General features: G+C 39.2%; 3 long non-coding RNA genes across 3 annotated transcripts; all 3 read left to right on the plus strand.

Annotated features, from left to right (window-relative positions):
• Nucleotides 1-861: 861 nt before the first annotated feature.
• Nucleotides 862-2,621, plus strand: LOC140922137 (uncharacterized). The gene is made up of 2 exons (XR_012164078.1): nt 862-1,095; nt 2,455-2,621. It is a non-coding gene; the product is annotated as an uncharacterized lncRNA (long non-coding RNA).
• A 4,519-nt stretch (nt 2,622-7,140) lies between these two features.
• LOC140953548 (uncharacterized) lies at nt 7,141-8,897 on the plus strand. Its single transcript, XR_012167464.1, has 2 exons — nt 7,141-7,374; nt 8,731-8,897. It is a non-coding gene; the product is annotated as an uncharacterized lncRNA (long non-coding RNA).
• Nucleotides 8,898-13,256: 4,359 nt separating this feature from the next.
• On the plus strand, nt 13,257-15,019 carry LOC140921748 (uncharacterized). The gene is made up of 2 exons (XR_012164037.1): nt 13,257-13,490; nt 14,847-15,019. It is a non-coding gene; the product is annotated as an uncharacterized lncRNA (long non-coding RNA).
• The last annotated feature ends 1,431 nt before the right edge of the window (nt 15,020-16,450 follow it).

A 16,450-nucleotide genomic window follows, 5' to 3' on the forward strand; every position in this document is an offset into this window, starting at 1 on the left:
GTACACTTCATAATTTTTTCCTCTAGGTTCTGTTATGTATTTCATTTGAATTCCTTTTCGTAAAATAGCAAAGCCAGTGACATAAAAAATGAAAAAAGTACTACTTTGTTCTCGGGGATGGAAGCGGAATACTTCGTTTTTAGTATTCAATATTCAATACTCAAACATCAATGTTCAGTATTCAAACTTCAATATTCAAAATTCAAACCTCAATATTCAATATTCAGACTTCCATATTTATCATATTTTCATTATTTAACCCTTTGGATCAATTTAGGGTTCTTGGAAACCGCCCACCCACCTATCCCCTAAGCCATCATTTTGCCCTAAGCGAGAAGTAAGTGTTAATGTTGGCTTAGGGGAGGGGTATTTTCATGTCGACAGGATAAGTTATCCGATGTATTGTAGCCTGAGATACATTGATGTAATAAGGTCCGCGGATTGATTTATCGATTTTTTGAATTCACGAGAATTGATCCACGGCAAACCTTGCCGGCGTTGCTAACATCACCTAAAAGTTATCAAAGGGTCACGCCACTTGCCATCTTTTTAAAGAGCTTAAGTGTCTTAGCCGACATCAATATTGAATTCCAAAAATAATGGTCCCGTTTTGTTATTTAAGACAATATTTAGGCATTGAAAATGTTTCTCATCGCTTACTGCTACGGTGGCAAGGACGAAGGTGAATTGAAACGTGAAAAAATTGGGCCAATTTTTCAAATAATGTTATGGCTACAACAAAACAGCCCCAAAATGATCAACGTTTGGGCTTCCTTATGAAATTTGTTTTATACCTTTTTTTATAACTCTACATCCTCATGACAAACCCCCTTTAAAAACTTTTATTTCCCTACAGTTGCCACTTTTCGCACTTTCCCTCCACATCCAGTGGGCAATGGAAGCCTAAGTTGCATGCAACTAATTGCGGGAATAATTTGCCAGCTTTCTTGCGACGAAGGATTTGTACCAGAGAAACCTGATGCAATGTACTACAGGTACAATATATTTGCTAGAAATTGGACTACTTGGCCAGGAGGTGAATTTGTTTCGGCGTTCTGTGTTTACAACAAGACTGACTAAAGGCCGGTTTACACGGTACGATTTTTGCTTACTTATACTATCGTCAGGGGTTTCGTTTCGGGCAGGACGCCGGACGCAACGTCCGGTTTTTTGACATGTAACGTTAACACACGAAATAACTATTCTTTTAAGTGTGCAAATCGTTTTTTTTTTTTTTCATTTATTAACCAAAGAAAGACTTTGACCGTTATCTTACTCACTTAATTATGTAATGCATACAATTGAAAAAAAAGAGATAATTAATGTCATACACATAATAATGATTGCCAAATCAGTCAAATATTTATTTTTTGTGAGCATTTTTTAACGCCTTAAAATACCTTCCCGGTTACCAATCCCGGTTCGGGGAACGCAGGAAATTGCATTTTAGAGAGTCCAATTTTACAAATTCCAGGGGGAGGCATACCACCGGACCCCCCTAGAAGTTCGTGCCTCCGAAATTCAAAGTTCGCGCCAGCTGTGCACGTCCGCCAGCTCAACAACTGCATCCGGTACTTCCAAATTCTACCGAAAACCCTGTACTATCGTGCGCGACTAGCATGCGTCATGACTTCACGACAGATAGTGTCGTGTAAATTAGACCCGCGACATTCCTACAACACATTGTGGATGTTGCAAGTGAAAATTGTGCGCGTGTGGATGGTCGAAAGTCATGATGCATGCTAGTCCCTCTTGCTGGGTTACCCTCCCTCCCTGTAAACAGGCCTTAAAGGTCGATTGACACGATTCGATTTGCCAGGGCCCAAATTTGGCACCCGAGGGAGTAAATGCGGGTCCAGCTAATCAAGAAAAGAGACTTTAGTCATTGTGTACGCATTGCGGACCCACCCCCTATTGCTTGTTGACGGCACGGTGGCTGCATCCTTAATTTCAAAGACCATACACAAATAATCGAATAGACCTTTTCAAGGATACGACGGCCATATTGAGTTTATTAGTTTTAAGGAGTATTATGGGATGCCCAGGGAGCACTCGCTCAGTATTTAAGCGCGCTTTTCGGGCAAAAAGAGAAATTCATTGTGTATTTTTCGGGAAAAAGGCGATCATTATTACATCCAAACACGGAAAAACGATCTTTTTTTCCCATTACATTCTTTTTCTAGGAAAACTTAAAGAAAAATTGGCCCCAAAAAGCGCGCGTAAATACTGAGCGAGTACATCAGATCGTGCTCATGCCCCCTGGACATGCCATAATACTCCTTAAATCTAATTAATTCAATATGGCCGCCGTATCGATAAAAAGGTCAGTTGCAACTAACACAAGACTCAGTTTTTGACTCTAGAAGTGAGTGGTTTAGGCTTTCAGATTTGTTTTCGCACTTACTCTGTAAAGGTTTTCACTACTTAACAAATCTTGTTTTGTTTACTCTACAGTTAAAAAAACTGAAGTGAACAAGTAATGAAAATCTCAAGCAAAATCAGCTCAGGCAGGAACTTAAATGGTTCAAGAATTTACCAGCGTTGTTAGTTAAGAAACGACACTCGATAAATCAGCTAGTTTAAAACTGAAAAAAACGTGCAATAAAGAATGTTAGCATGTATTGTAATGAGTGAATTCCCTTCACTGTAACAAGAACTCGATAAATCAGCGAGTTTAAAACTGAAAAAAACGTGCAATAAAGAATGTTAGCATGTATTGTAATGAGTGAATTCCCTTCAATGTAACAAGAAATAGGGTCGGAGCAGGCTAAGATACCTACGTACCGAAAACTACATAAAAGAGCACCTCCCCGGGACAAAGCTGCAATGGACACTTATTCAGAATTATCAATCATCATTATCATTTTTATTGTTAACTAACATTTTTGTACGTCATTTTTACGCTTTTAGACTTTTCGAACAGAACTGTGTTGCTCGCAAATGACAGCGCCTCGCCCAAATGTGGGAATCGTTCAGCTGACTGTCCGAAATGTTTATCCAAAATTTGCTGGAAGTGAAAGCGTAGTGTCACAAAATCATAGGTCAGAAACATGAAATCCGAATTTTTTCTCACTTAGTTTGGCGCAAATTGCAACTAACCACACCTATGGAACGTTCCGCTTTGAAAGCTTCATTCACGATGCTTCAAAGAAGCGCAAATTAAATTAGTTCTCACACTGCCTTTTTCAATTTCGCGAGTACACTTTGTACCTAGTCCACTAATATCCGCACACGGATCAAGAGAAAAGGAGCCGCGGCGCGACATGTCAAAAAATGTCATCGTTGAAAAATAGCTGAAAAAAGCTGCAGTTTTAAAATTCTTTTCTACTAATTTTACGACGGTAAATTAAAAAAGATGGCGGCATCTGCCAAACTGTCGTTTTTGACAACTTCCTGAACGAAACCAGTATTGTGCGTGAATGATCAAGAGCAAAAAATATTGCTGTAACTGTTACATTACAATCTATCTATCAACAATACAGTAACCAAGACGTTAATAACAGAGTTGGACATTTTAAGATTTAATCAGCGGTTCTTTGCTTGTTTGAGAGGCATATCTTGTCATTTCCCTTGAAAGTTCGAGTTATGGGAAGCCGACTGTTACAAATAATACACGGCTATGTACATGTACAGTGGTGGTGGTGTAAGTCTCCCTTGCAGCCGTTTTTTGGATGTCACGCAACGCTGCGAAGGAGACTATGGTGTTTATTATAATCAATTTCTCGTCGCCGTAACGAGTATGCGCAGCAGACAAGCAAGGCCATCACACGCTGTCTTGGTTCGTGTCTACTTACAGAGCTACGTAATCTTTAAACAATATATTTACCTTATCAATCCTTTAAATACAGGTCTTAAAAAAATGAATTGAACTTTTTTTTTTGTAAATTGAATGAAGAACACTTTTCTTTTTACCTACAGTACAAATATCTGGTACGTTTGCTAACCGTAAATATGAACAATTCTCTTACCCCAAAAATCCGAAAACGTGCGACCCCATTCTAGTAACTCTATTGAAAATGCAACGCCATTATAGTCAATCCAAACGCGAAAATTCGACCCCATTCAGCGGCACATCCCAATTAGCCTCTTATAAGAAAGTGAGTGCCCCCCGCCCCCCCCCCGAACCGGGCCTATTCTTTCTTTTGCCGGATAGATCATCTTGCTGTAAAGTCGTCGTTTAAGCGCAGAGCGGAAGTATTTGCTTTCTATATTATCGGTTAAATGTTCAGGACAAATGGGCATTTGTGGATTCGGTTAGCTTTTGTGTATTTATTTTTAGTACGTCACAGGTGAAAAGCTGTTAAAATCGAAAACCGTGCAGCTTGTCGCGTTCATACACAGGCCGCCCAAGCTTATTACATGAACGCGGACGTGACTCTTGCTTGCGAGCGGTGTTGTGTGACAAACTGTTATTTACAAAGGCTTGTATGGAATGTAAACGGTTTTCTTAAAAGAGAGAAAAAATGTTATGTTTTAAAATAAAATCAACGTACCTTGTTGCCTTGTTGTATTCTTTGTTGTTTGCCCGCGTATCGGACAGTTTTGAAGCGTTTTCGGCGAGTTAGCGCTATTTTGGTGTTCCACTGCCAAGAGACACTTTGTCTTTCTCTTAGCAGTGCAACACCAAAACAGCGCTAACTCGCCCGTGGACCGCACGTGGATCTTAGCGAGCTGCAAATTGATGGTGTCCTCCATGATGTCATACAGTAGTTTGACGTCACGACGCATTTTTAGTGTCTGGGCAATTACGGCCTGAGACGCGGGCAAACAACAAAGAATACAACAAAGCAATAAGGTACGTCGATTTTATTTAAAAACATAACATTTTTTCTCTCTTTTTACGAAAACCGTTTACATCCCATGCAACCTTTTATTAAAAAACTCTTTGTAACACAACACCGCTCGCAAGCAAGAGTCACTTCCGCGTTCATCTAATGCGCTTGGGCCGCCTGTGAATCTGCTGTAATAAATATGCACAGCGGCTAGTGAGGTGTGTCAGAGACTACAGTTGCTGAACGGAGAACCTCGAAGAGTTATGAAGCAACCCTATGTTTTTTGGACTCTTTTGTTTTGCTGGGCTGTCGGACTGACACTTGGTAAGATATTCCGCCTGTTATCACCTTGTGACTGTTACCATTATGTCTCTGTTACAAAATATTTAAATCGTGATCATGAACACCTTGAGAAGTTATGAATCTAGAAAATTCTTATAGTATGGTGAATTTAAAGCAACGATAATAAAAAGATCATCAACAATGCAAAAGGCGACTTGGAAGTACTGTTTAAGTTCTCGTAACAAAACTCGAAGCTAATATGAAATTATTATGATGACAAAGTACGATTTTCCAAGTCCAATTAAATTCAAAGTAGACAGACTGCAAATTATAGTAGTTGCTAAAAAATATATCTACGTGTCCCAACTGTTCGTCAGTAGGATGGCTAAAATGCTTGCAATTCCACAATTGGTTTCGGCTCCATTAAGTCCTATACCAAATGCAGAACATTTTAGGAGGAGCCACACACTGTGTGAGCACAGTCGCGGACAACACATATGGGTGAGGAAAATAACGCAAAGCAAAACTAAGACGTTGACAAAGGCACGGAAAGTTTAATTTTACTTTATCGACGTCGATACTTTTTATCTGTTTCTGAATTGATTTAGTGCACGTGTTAGCGACGACCAAAAATACCTCTCCAGTAGCAGGCTATACGCGTGTATAAATACACGAAAATTCAAGGGCCTCGATTACAGAGAAATTACATCATTTCCAGATATCGAAAAGGTGATTTACATGGCACGTCATTTCAAACATCGCCGAAAATAAATCGCATGCGCATCACAAGACACACAGTGAAATTTTACAACACCCGACCATCGCAATTTCTACCTATATAGCCTATATAAGGGACTACCCCCGGGGGCGAAAAACGCGTTGCAGATTATGAGTCTCGCTGCTTACGCAAGCGAGACTAAAAAGGGATTTTCTATGAGTTGAAAGAAAAGCTCGGATTGAAACCAATTTTAAACAACTTCAAGGCATGCAAAAAGGCATTACATTACAAAATTGTCATTTGAATGGTCTGTTAAGAGCTAGATTCTTACAAGCACCATCCACACACTGCATTACAAACAGTAACATATGACAAACGTGCTGCTCCAATACTGAAATTACTTTGTACGATTTTATAACTTGACTTTGCCGATCGAGTTTAAAGGCGTGCATTAATCCAATGAGTTTGCAGACTGATATCAACTAAATTTTCACTGCCTTGTTTTCCGTACACTTCATAATTTTTTTCTCTAGGTTCTGTTATGTATTTCATTTGAATTCCTTTTCGTAAAATAGCAAAGCCAGTGAAATAAAAAATGAAAAAAGTACTACTTTGTTCTCGGGGATGGAAGCGGAATACTTCGTTTTTAGTATTCAATATTCAATACTCAAACATCAATGTTCAGTATTCAAACTTCAATATTCAAAATTCAAACCTCAATATTCAATATTCAGACTTCCATATTTATCATATTTTCATTATTTAACCCTTTGGATCAATTTAGGGTTCTTGGAAACCGCCCACCCACCTATCCCCTAAGCCATCATTTTGCCCTAAGCGAGAAGTAAGTGTTAATGTTGGCTTAGGGGAGGGGTATTTTCATGTCCACAGGATAAGTTATCCGATGTATTGTATCCTGAGATATCTTAATGTAATAAGGCCCGCGGATTATTTATCGATTTTTTGAATTCACGAGAATTGATCCAGGGCAAACCTTGCCGGCGTTGCTAACGTCACCTAAAAGTTATCAAAGGGTCACGCCATTTGCCATCTTTTTAAAGAGCTTAAGTGTATTAGCCGACATCAATATTGAATTCCAAAAATAATGGTCCCGTTTTGTTATTTAAGACAATATTTAGGCATTGAAAATGTTTCTCATCGCTTACTGCTACGGTGGCAAGGACGAAGGTGGATTGAAACGTGAAAAAATTGGGCCAATTTTTCAAATAATGTTATGGCTACAACAAAACAGCCCCAAAATGATCAACGTTTGGGCTTCCTTATGAAATTTGTTTTATACCTTTTTTTTATAACTCTACATCCTCATGACAAACCCCCTTTAAAAACTTTTATTTCCCTACAGTTGCCACTTTTCGCACTTTCCCTCCACATCCAGTGGGCAATGGAAGCCTAAGTTGCATGCAACTAATTGCGGGAATAATTTGCCAGCTTTCTTGCGACGAAGGATTTGTACCAGAGAAACCTGATGCAATGTACTACAGGTACAATATATTCGCTAGAAATTGGACTACTTGGCCAGGAGGTGAATTTGTTTCGGCGTTCTGTGTTTACAACAAGACTGACTAAAGGCCGGTTTACACGGTACGATTTTTGCTTACTTATACTATCGTCAGGGGTTTCGTTTCGGGCAGGACGCCAGACGCAACGTCCGGTTTTTTGACATGTAACGTTAACACACGAAATAACTATTCTTTTAAGTGTGCAAATCGTTTTTTTTTCCATTTATTAACCAAAGAAAGACTTTGACCGTTATCCTACTCACTTAATTATGTAATGCATACAATTGAAAAAAAAGAGATAATTCCTGTCATACACATAATTATGATTGCCAAATCAGTCAAATATTTATTTTTTGTGAGCATTTTTTAACGCCTTAAAATACCTTCCCGGTTACCAATCCCGGTTCGGGGAACGCAGGAAATTGCATTTTAGAGAGTCCAATTTTACAAATTTCCCGGGGGAGGAATACCACCGGACCCCACTAGAAGTTCGTGCCTCCGAAATTCAAAGTTCGCGCCAGCTGTGCACGTCCGCCAGCTGAACAACTGCATCAGGTACTTCCAAATTCTACCAAAAACCGTGTACTATCGTGCGCGACTAGCATGCGTCATGACTTCACGACAGATAGTGTCGTGTAAATTAGACCCGCGACATTCCTACAACACATTGTGGATGTTGCAAGTGAAAATTGTGCGCGTGTGGATGGTCGAAAGTCATGATGCATGCTAGTCCCTCTTGCTGGGTTACCCTCCCTCCCTGTAAACAGGCCTTAAAGGTCGATTGACACGATTCGATTTGCCAGGGCCCAAATTTGGCACCCGAGGGAGTAAATGCGGGTCCAGCTAATCTAGAAAAGAGACTTTAGTCATTGTGTACGCATTGCGGACCCACCCCCTATTGCTTCTTGACGGCACGGTGGCTGCATCCTTAATTTCAAAGACCATACACAAATAATCGAATAGACCTTTTCAAGGATACGACGGCCATATTGAGTTTATTAGTTTTAAGGAGTATTATGGGATGCCCAGGGGGCACTCGCGCAGTATTTAAGCGCGCTTTTCGGGCAAAAAGAGAAATTCATTGTGTATTTTTCGGGAAAAAGGCGATCATTATTACATCCAAACACGGAAAAACGATCTTTTTTTCCCATTACATTCTTTTTCTAGGAAACCTTAAAGAAAAATTGGCCCCAAGAAGCGCGCGTTAATACTGAGCGAGTACATCAGATCGTGCTCATGCCCCCTGGACATCCCATAATACTCCTTAAATCTAATTAATTCAATATGGCCGCCGTATCGATAAAAAGGTCAGTTGCAACTAACACAAGACTCAGTTTTTGACTCTAGAAGTAAGTGCTTTAGGCTTTCAGATTTGTTTTCGCACTTACTCTGTAAAGGTTTTCACTACTTAACAAATCTTGTTTTGTTTACTCTACAGTTAAAAAAACTGAAGTGAACAAGTAATGAAAATCTCAAGCAAAATCAGCTCAGGCAGGAACTTAAATGGTTCAAGAATTTACCAGCGTTGTTAGTTAAGAAACGACACTCGATAAATCAGCTAGTTTAAAACTGAAAAAAACGTGCAATAAAGAATGTTAGCATGTATTGTAATGAGTGAATTCCCTTCACTGTAACAAGAAATAGGGTCGGAGCAGGCTAAGATACCTACGTACCGAAAACTACATAAAAGAGCACCTCCCCGGGACAAAGCCGCAATGGACACTTATTCAGAATTATCAATCATTATTATCATTTTTATTGTTAACTAACATTTTTGTACGTCATTTTTACGCTTTTAGACTTTTCGAACAGAACTGTGTTGCTCGTAAATGACAGCGCCTCGACCAAATGTGGGAATCGTTCAGCTGACTGTCCGAAATGTTTATCCAAAATTTGCTGGAAGTGAAAGCGTAGTGTCACAAAATCATAGGTCAGAAACATGAAATCCGAATTTTTTCTCACTTAGTTTGGCGCAAATTGCAACTAACCACACCTATGGAACGTTCCGCTTTGAAAGCTTCATTCACGATGCTTCAAAGAAGCGCAAATTAAATTAGTTCTCACACTGCCTTTTTCAATTTCGCGAGTACACTTTGTACCCAGTCCACTAATATCCGCACACGGATCAAGAGAAAAGGAGCCGCGGCGCGACATGCCAAAAAATGTCATCGTTGAAAAAAAGCTGAAAAAAGCTGCAGTTTTAAAATTCTTTTCTACTAATTTTACGAGGGTAAATTAAAAAAGATGGCGGCAACTGCCAAACTGTCGTTTTTGACAACTTCCTGAACGAAACCAGTATTGTGCGTGAATGATCAAGAGCAAAAAATATTGCTGTAACTGTTACATTACAATCTATCTATCAACAATACAGTAACCAAGACGTTAATAACAGAGTTGAACATTTTAAGATTTAATCAGCGGTTCTTTGCTTGTTTGAGAGGCATATCTTGTCATTTCCCTTGAAAGTTCGAGTTATGGGAAGCCGACTGTTACAAATAATACATGCTATGTACATGTACAGTGGTGGTGGTGTAAGTCTCCCTTGCAGCCGTTTTTTGGATGTCACGCAACGCTGCGAAGGAGACTATGGTGTTTATTATAATCAATTTGTCGTCGCCGTACCGAGTATGCGCAGCAGACAAGCAAGGCCATCATACGCTGTCTTGGTTCGTGTCTACTTACAGAGCTACGTAATCTTTAAACAATATATTTACCTTATCAATCCTTTAAATACAGGTCTTAAAAAAATGAATTGAACTTTTTTTTTTGTAAATTGAATGAAGAACACTTTTCTTTTTACCTACAGTACAAATATCTGGTACGTTTGCTAACCGTAAATATGAACAATTCTCTTACCCCAAAAATCCGAAAACGTGCGACCCCATTCTAGTAACTCTATTGAAAATGCAACGCCATTATAGTCAATCCAGTCGCGAAAATTCGACCCCATTCAGCGGCACATCCCAATTAGCCTCTTATATGAAAGTGAGTGCCCCCCCCACCCCCGAACCGGGCCTATTCTTTCTTTTGCCGGATAGATCATCTTGCTGTAAGGTCGTCGTTTAAGCGCAGAGCGGAAGTATTTGCTTTCTATATTATCGGTTAAATGTTCAGGACAAATGGGCATTTGTGGATTCGGTTAGCTTTTGTGTATTTATTACAGGCAGCCCAAGCTTATTACATGAACTCGGACGTGACTCTTGCTTGCGAGCGGTGTTGTGTGACAAACTGTTATTTACAAAGGCTTGTATGGAATGTAAACGGTTTTCTTAAAAGAGAGAAAAAATGTTATGTTTTAAAATAAAATCAACGTACCTTGTTGCCTTGTTGTATTCTTTGTTGTTTGCCCGCGTATCGGACAGTTTTGAAGCGTTTTCGGCGAGTTAGCGCTATTTTGGTGTTCCACTGCCAAGAGACACTTTGTCTTTTTCTTAGCAGTGCAACACCAAAACAGCGCTAACTCGCCCGTGGACCGCACGTGGATCTTAGCGAGCTGCAAATTGATGGTGTCCTCCATGATGTCATACAGTACTTTGACGTCACGACGCATTTTTAGTGTCTGGGCAATTACGGCCTGAGACGCGGGCAAACAACAAAGAATACAACAAAGCAATAAGGTACGTCGATTTTATTTAAAAACATAACATTTTTTCTCTCTTTTTACGAAAACCGTTTACATCCCATGCAACCTTTTATTAAAAAACTCTTTGTAACACAACACCGCTCGCAAGCAAGAGTCACTTCCGCGTTCATCTAATGCGCTTGAGCCGCCTGTGAATCTGCTGTAATAAATATGCACAGCGGCTAGTGAGGTGTGTCAGAGACTACAGTTGCTGAACGGAGAACCTCGAAGAGTTATGAAGCAACCCTATGTTTTTTGGACTCTTTTGTTTTGCTGGGCTGTCGGACTGACACTTGGTAAGATATTCCGCCTGTTATCATCTTGTGACTGTTACCATTATGTCTCTGTTACAAAATATTTAAATCGTGATCATGAACACCTTGAGAAGTTATGAATCTAGAAAATTCTTATAGTATGGTGAATTTAAAGCAACGATAATAAAAAGATCATCAACAATGCAAAAGGCGACTTGGAAGTACTGTTTAAGTTCTCGTAACAAAACTCGAAGCTAATATGAAATTATTATGATGACAAAGTACGATTTTCCAAGTCCAATTCAATTCAAAGTAGACAGACTGCAAATTATAGTAGTTGCTAAAAAATATATCTACGTGTCCCAACTGTTCATCAGTAGGATGCCTAAAATGCTTGCAATTCCACAATTGGTTTCGGCTCCATTAAGTCCTATACCAAATGCAGAACATTTTAGGAGGAGCCACACACTGTGTGAGCACAGTCGCGGACAACACATATGGGTGAGGAAAATAACGCAAAGCAAAACTAAGACGTTGACAAAGGCACGGAAAGTTTAATTTTACTTTATCGACGTCGATACTTTTTATCTGTTTCTGAATTGATTTAGTGCACGTGTTAGCGACGACCAAAAATACCTCTCCAGTAGCAGGCTATACGCGTGTATAAATACACGAAAATTCAAGGGCCTCGATTACAGAGAAATTACATCATTTCCAGATATCGAAAAGGTGATTTACATGGCACGTCATTTCAAACATCGCCGAAAATAAATCGCATGCGCATCACAAGACACACAGTGAAATTTTACAACACCCGACCATCGCAATTTCTACCTATATAGCCTATATAAGGGACTACCCCCGGGGGCGAAAAACGCGTTGCAGATTATGAGTCTCGCTGCTTACGCAAGCGAGACTAAAAAGGGATTTTCTATGAGTTAAAAGAAAAGCTCGGATTGAAACCAATTTTAAACAACTTCAAGGCATGCAAAAAGGCATTACACTACAAAATTGTCATTTGAATGGTCTGTTAAGAGCTAGATTCTTACAAGCACCATCCACACACTGCATTACAAAACAGTAACATATGACAAACGTGCTGCTCCAATACTGAAATTACTTTGTACGATTTTATAACTTGACTTTGCCGATCGAGTTTAAAGGCGTGCATTAATCCAATGAGTTTGCAGACTGATATCAACTAAATTTTCACTGCCTTGTTTTCCGTACACTTCATATTTTTTTTCTCTAGGTTCTGTTATGTATTTCATTTGAATTCCTTTTCGTAAAATAGCAAAGCCAGTGACATAAAAAATGAAAAAAGTACTACTTTGTTCTCGGGGATGGAAGCGGAATACTTCGTTTTTAGTATTCAATATTCAATACTCAAACATCAATGTTCAGTATTCAAACTTCAATATTCAAAATTCAAACCTCAATATTCAATATTCAGACTTCCATATTTATCATATTTTCATTATTTAACCCTTTGGATCAATTTAGGGTTCTTGGAAACCGCCCACCCACCTATCCCCTAAGCCATCATTTTGCCCTAAGCGAGAAGTAAGTGTTAATGTTGGCTTAGGGGAGGGGTATTTTCATGTCGACAGGATAAGTTATCCGATGTATTGTAGCCTGAGATACATTGATGTAATAAGGCCCGCGGATTGATTTATCGATTTTTTGAATTCACGAGAATTGATCCACGGCAAACCTTGCCGGCGTTGCTAACATCACCTAAAAGTTATCAAAGGGTCACCCCACTTGCCATCTTTTTAAAGAGCTTAAGTGTCTTAGCCGACATCAATATTGAATTCCAAAAATAATGGTCCCGTTTTGTTATTTAAGACAATATTTAGGCATTGAAAATGTTTCTCATCGCTTACTGCTACGGTGGCAAGGACGAAGGTGGATTGAAACGTGAAAAAATTGGGCCAATTTTTCAAATAATGTTATGGCTACAACAAAACAGCCCCAAAATGATCAACGTTTGGGCTTCCTTATGAAATTTGTTTTATACCTTTTTTTTATAACTCTACATCCTCATGACAAACCCCCTTTAAAAACTTTTATTTCCCTACAGTTGCCACTTTTCGCACTTTCCCTCCACATCCAGTGGGCAATGGAAGCCTAAGTTGCATGCAACTAATTGCGGGAATAATTTGCCAGCTTTCTTGCGACGAAGGATTTGTACCAGAGAAACCTGATGCAATGTACTACAGGTACAATATATTTGCTAGAAATTGGACTACTTGGCCAGGAGGTGAATTTGTTTCGGCGTTCTGTGTTTACAACAAGACTGACTAAAGGCCGGTTTACACGGTACGATTTTTGCTTACTTATACTATCGTCAGGGGTTTCGTTTCGGGCAGGACGCCGGACGCAACGTCCGGTTTTTTGACATGTAACGTTAACACACGAAATAACTATTCTTTTAAGTGTGCAAATCGTTTTTTTTTCCATTTATTAACCAAAGAAAGACTTTGACCGTTATCCTACTCACTTAATTATGTAATGCATACAATTGAAAAAAAAGAGATAATTCCTGTCATACACATAATTATGATTGCCAAATCAGTCAAATATTTATTTTTTGTGAGCATTTTTTAACGCCTTAAAATACCTTCCCGGTTACCAATCCCGGTTCGGGGAACGCAGGAAATTGCATTTTAGAGAGTCCAATTTTACAAATTTCCCGGGGGAGGAATACCACCGGACCCCACTAGAAGTTCGTGCCTCCGAAATTCAAAGTGCGCGCCAGCTGTGCACGTCCGCCAGCTGAACAACTGCATCAGGTACTTCCAAATTCTACCAAAAACCGTGTACTATCGTGCGCGACTAGCATGCGTCATGACTTCACGACAGATAGTGTCGTGTAAATTAGACCCGCGACATTCCTACAACACATTGTGGATGTTGCAAGTGAAAATTGTGCGCGTGTGGATGGTCGAAAGTCATGATGCATGCTAGTCCCTCTTGCTGGGTTACCCTCCCTCCCTGTAGACAGGCCTTAAAGGTCGATTGACACGATTCGATTTGCCAGGGCCCAAATTTGGCACCCGAGGGAGTAAATGCGGGTCCAGCTAATCAAGAAAAGAGACTTTAGTCATTGTGTACGCATTGCGGACCCACCCCCTATTGCTTGTTGACGGCACGGTGGCTGCATCCTTAATTTCAAAGACCATACACAAATAATCGAATAGACCTTTTCAAGGATACGACGGCCATATTGAGTTTATTAGTTTTAAGGAGTATTATGGGATGCCCAGGGGGCACTCGCGCAGTATTTAAGCGCGCTTTTCGGGCAAAAAGAGAAATTCATTGTGTATTTTTCGGGAAAAAGGCGATCATTATTACATCCAAACACGGAAAAACGATCTTTTTTTCCCATTACATTCTTTTTCTAGGAAGACTTAAAGAAAAATTGGCCCCAAAAAGCGCGCGTAAATACTGAGCGAGTACATCAGATCGTGCTCATGCCCCCTGGACATGCCATAATACTCCTTAAATCTAATTAATTCAATATGGCCGCCGTATCGATAAAAAGGTCAGTTGCAACTAACAGAAGACTCAGTTTTTGACTCTAGAAGTGAGTGGTTTAGGCTTTCAGATTTGTTTTCGCACTTACTCTGTAAAGGTTTTCACTACTTAACAAATCTTGATTTGTTTACTCTACAGTTAAAAAAAATGAAGTGAACAAGTAATGAAAATTTCAAGCAAAATCAGCTCAGGCAGGAACTTAAATGGTTCAAGAATTTACCAGCGTTGTTAGTTAAGAAACGACACTCGATAAATCAGCTAGTTTAAAACTGAAAAAAACGAGCAATAAAGAATGTTAGCATGTATTGTAATGAGTGAATTCCCTTCACTGTAACAAGAACTCGATAAATCAGCTAGTTTAATACTGAAAAAAACGAGCAATAAAGAATGTTAGCATGTATTGTAATGAGTGAATTCCCTTCACTGTAACAAGAAATAGGGTCGGCTAAGATACCTACGTACCGAAAACTACATGAAAGAGCACCTCCCCGGGACAAAGCCGCAATGGACACTTATTCAGAATTATCAATCATTATTATCATTTTTATTGCTAACTTACATTTTTTTGCGTCATTTTTACGCTTTTAGACTTTTCGAACAGAACTGTGTTGCTCGTAAATGACAGCGCCTCGCCCAAATCTGGGAATCGTTCAGCTGACTGTCCGAAGTGTTTATCCAAAATTTGCTTGAAGTGAAAGCATAGTGTCACAAAATCATAGGTCAGAAACATGAAATCTGAATTTTTTCTCACTTAGTTTGGCGCAAATTGCAACTAACCACACATATGGAACGTTCCGCTTTGAAAGCTTCATTCACGATGCTTCAAAGAAGCGCAAATTAAATTAGTTCTCAGACTGCCCTTTTCAATTTCGCGAGTATACACTTTGTACCCAGTCTACTAATATCCGCACACGAATCAAGAGAAAAGGAGCCGCGGCGCGATATGCCAAAAAATATCATCGCTGAAAAATAACTGAAAAAAGCTGAAGTTTTAAAATTCTTTTATACTAATTTTACGAGGGTAAATTAAAAAAGATGGCGGCATCTACCAAACTGTCGTTTTTGACAACTTCCTGAACGAAGCATTGTGCGTGAATGATCAAGAGCAAACAAATAATGCTGTAACTGTTACATTAGAATCTATCTATCAACAAGTATTTACACTGACTGACTTTTTGGGGCGCGTATGCCTCTGGGGTGCTTAATTATTATTAGTTCCATTTTTCGCCGGTTTTACTAAAACCAAAAATACACACATATGTCTCATCAGAGTAAAAAAAAATTGTATGACAGATGTACAATAAAATGGACCGATTAACAGCGTTCACCAGGCGCCACGATTTAGAACTTACTCTGCTTACTGAATGATCGATCCTTAGCCTTCTTTTGCCAAATCAAAGTAATGCTTCAAACGACGCAAAAATATAATACACCTGAATATGGGATGGACTGTCATGCGACAGTGCTAATCAACGAACTGATAAAAACCGATTTCACCTGACCCGGCCAGATTGAAAATTAATGTTTAAAACAAAACAAAGATACGGAATTGAAATTTAAATTGCAATTGTTTTTAACTAAGCTCGTATCGACTTCCCAAAATACATCGACTTTAAATTACTTAAGATAAATGACCCCACAAAAAAATTAACTGAAGAAGAGGTGTCACACAATAGATGTTAAAATTCAAAACCAAATCAAGGATTCTCTTTATTCTGAATCGAAATTTTAAGCAATATTGA

The sequence above is a fragment of the Porites lutea genome, chromosome 12, assembly GCF_958299795.1.
Source record: "Porites lutea chromosome 12, jaPorLute2.1, whole genome shotgun sequence".
Lineage (NCBI taxonomy): Eukaryota > Metazoa > Cnidaria > Anthozoa > Scleractinia > Poritidae > Porites > Porites lutea.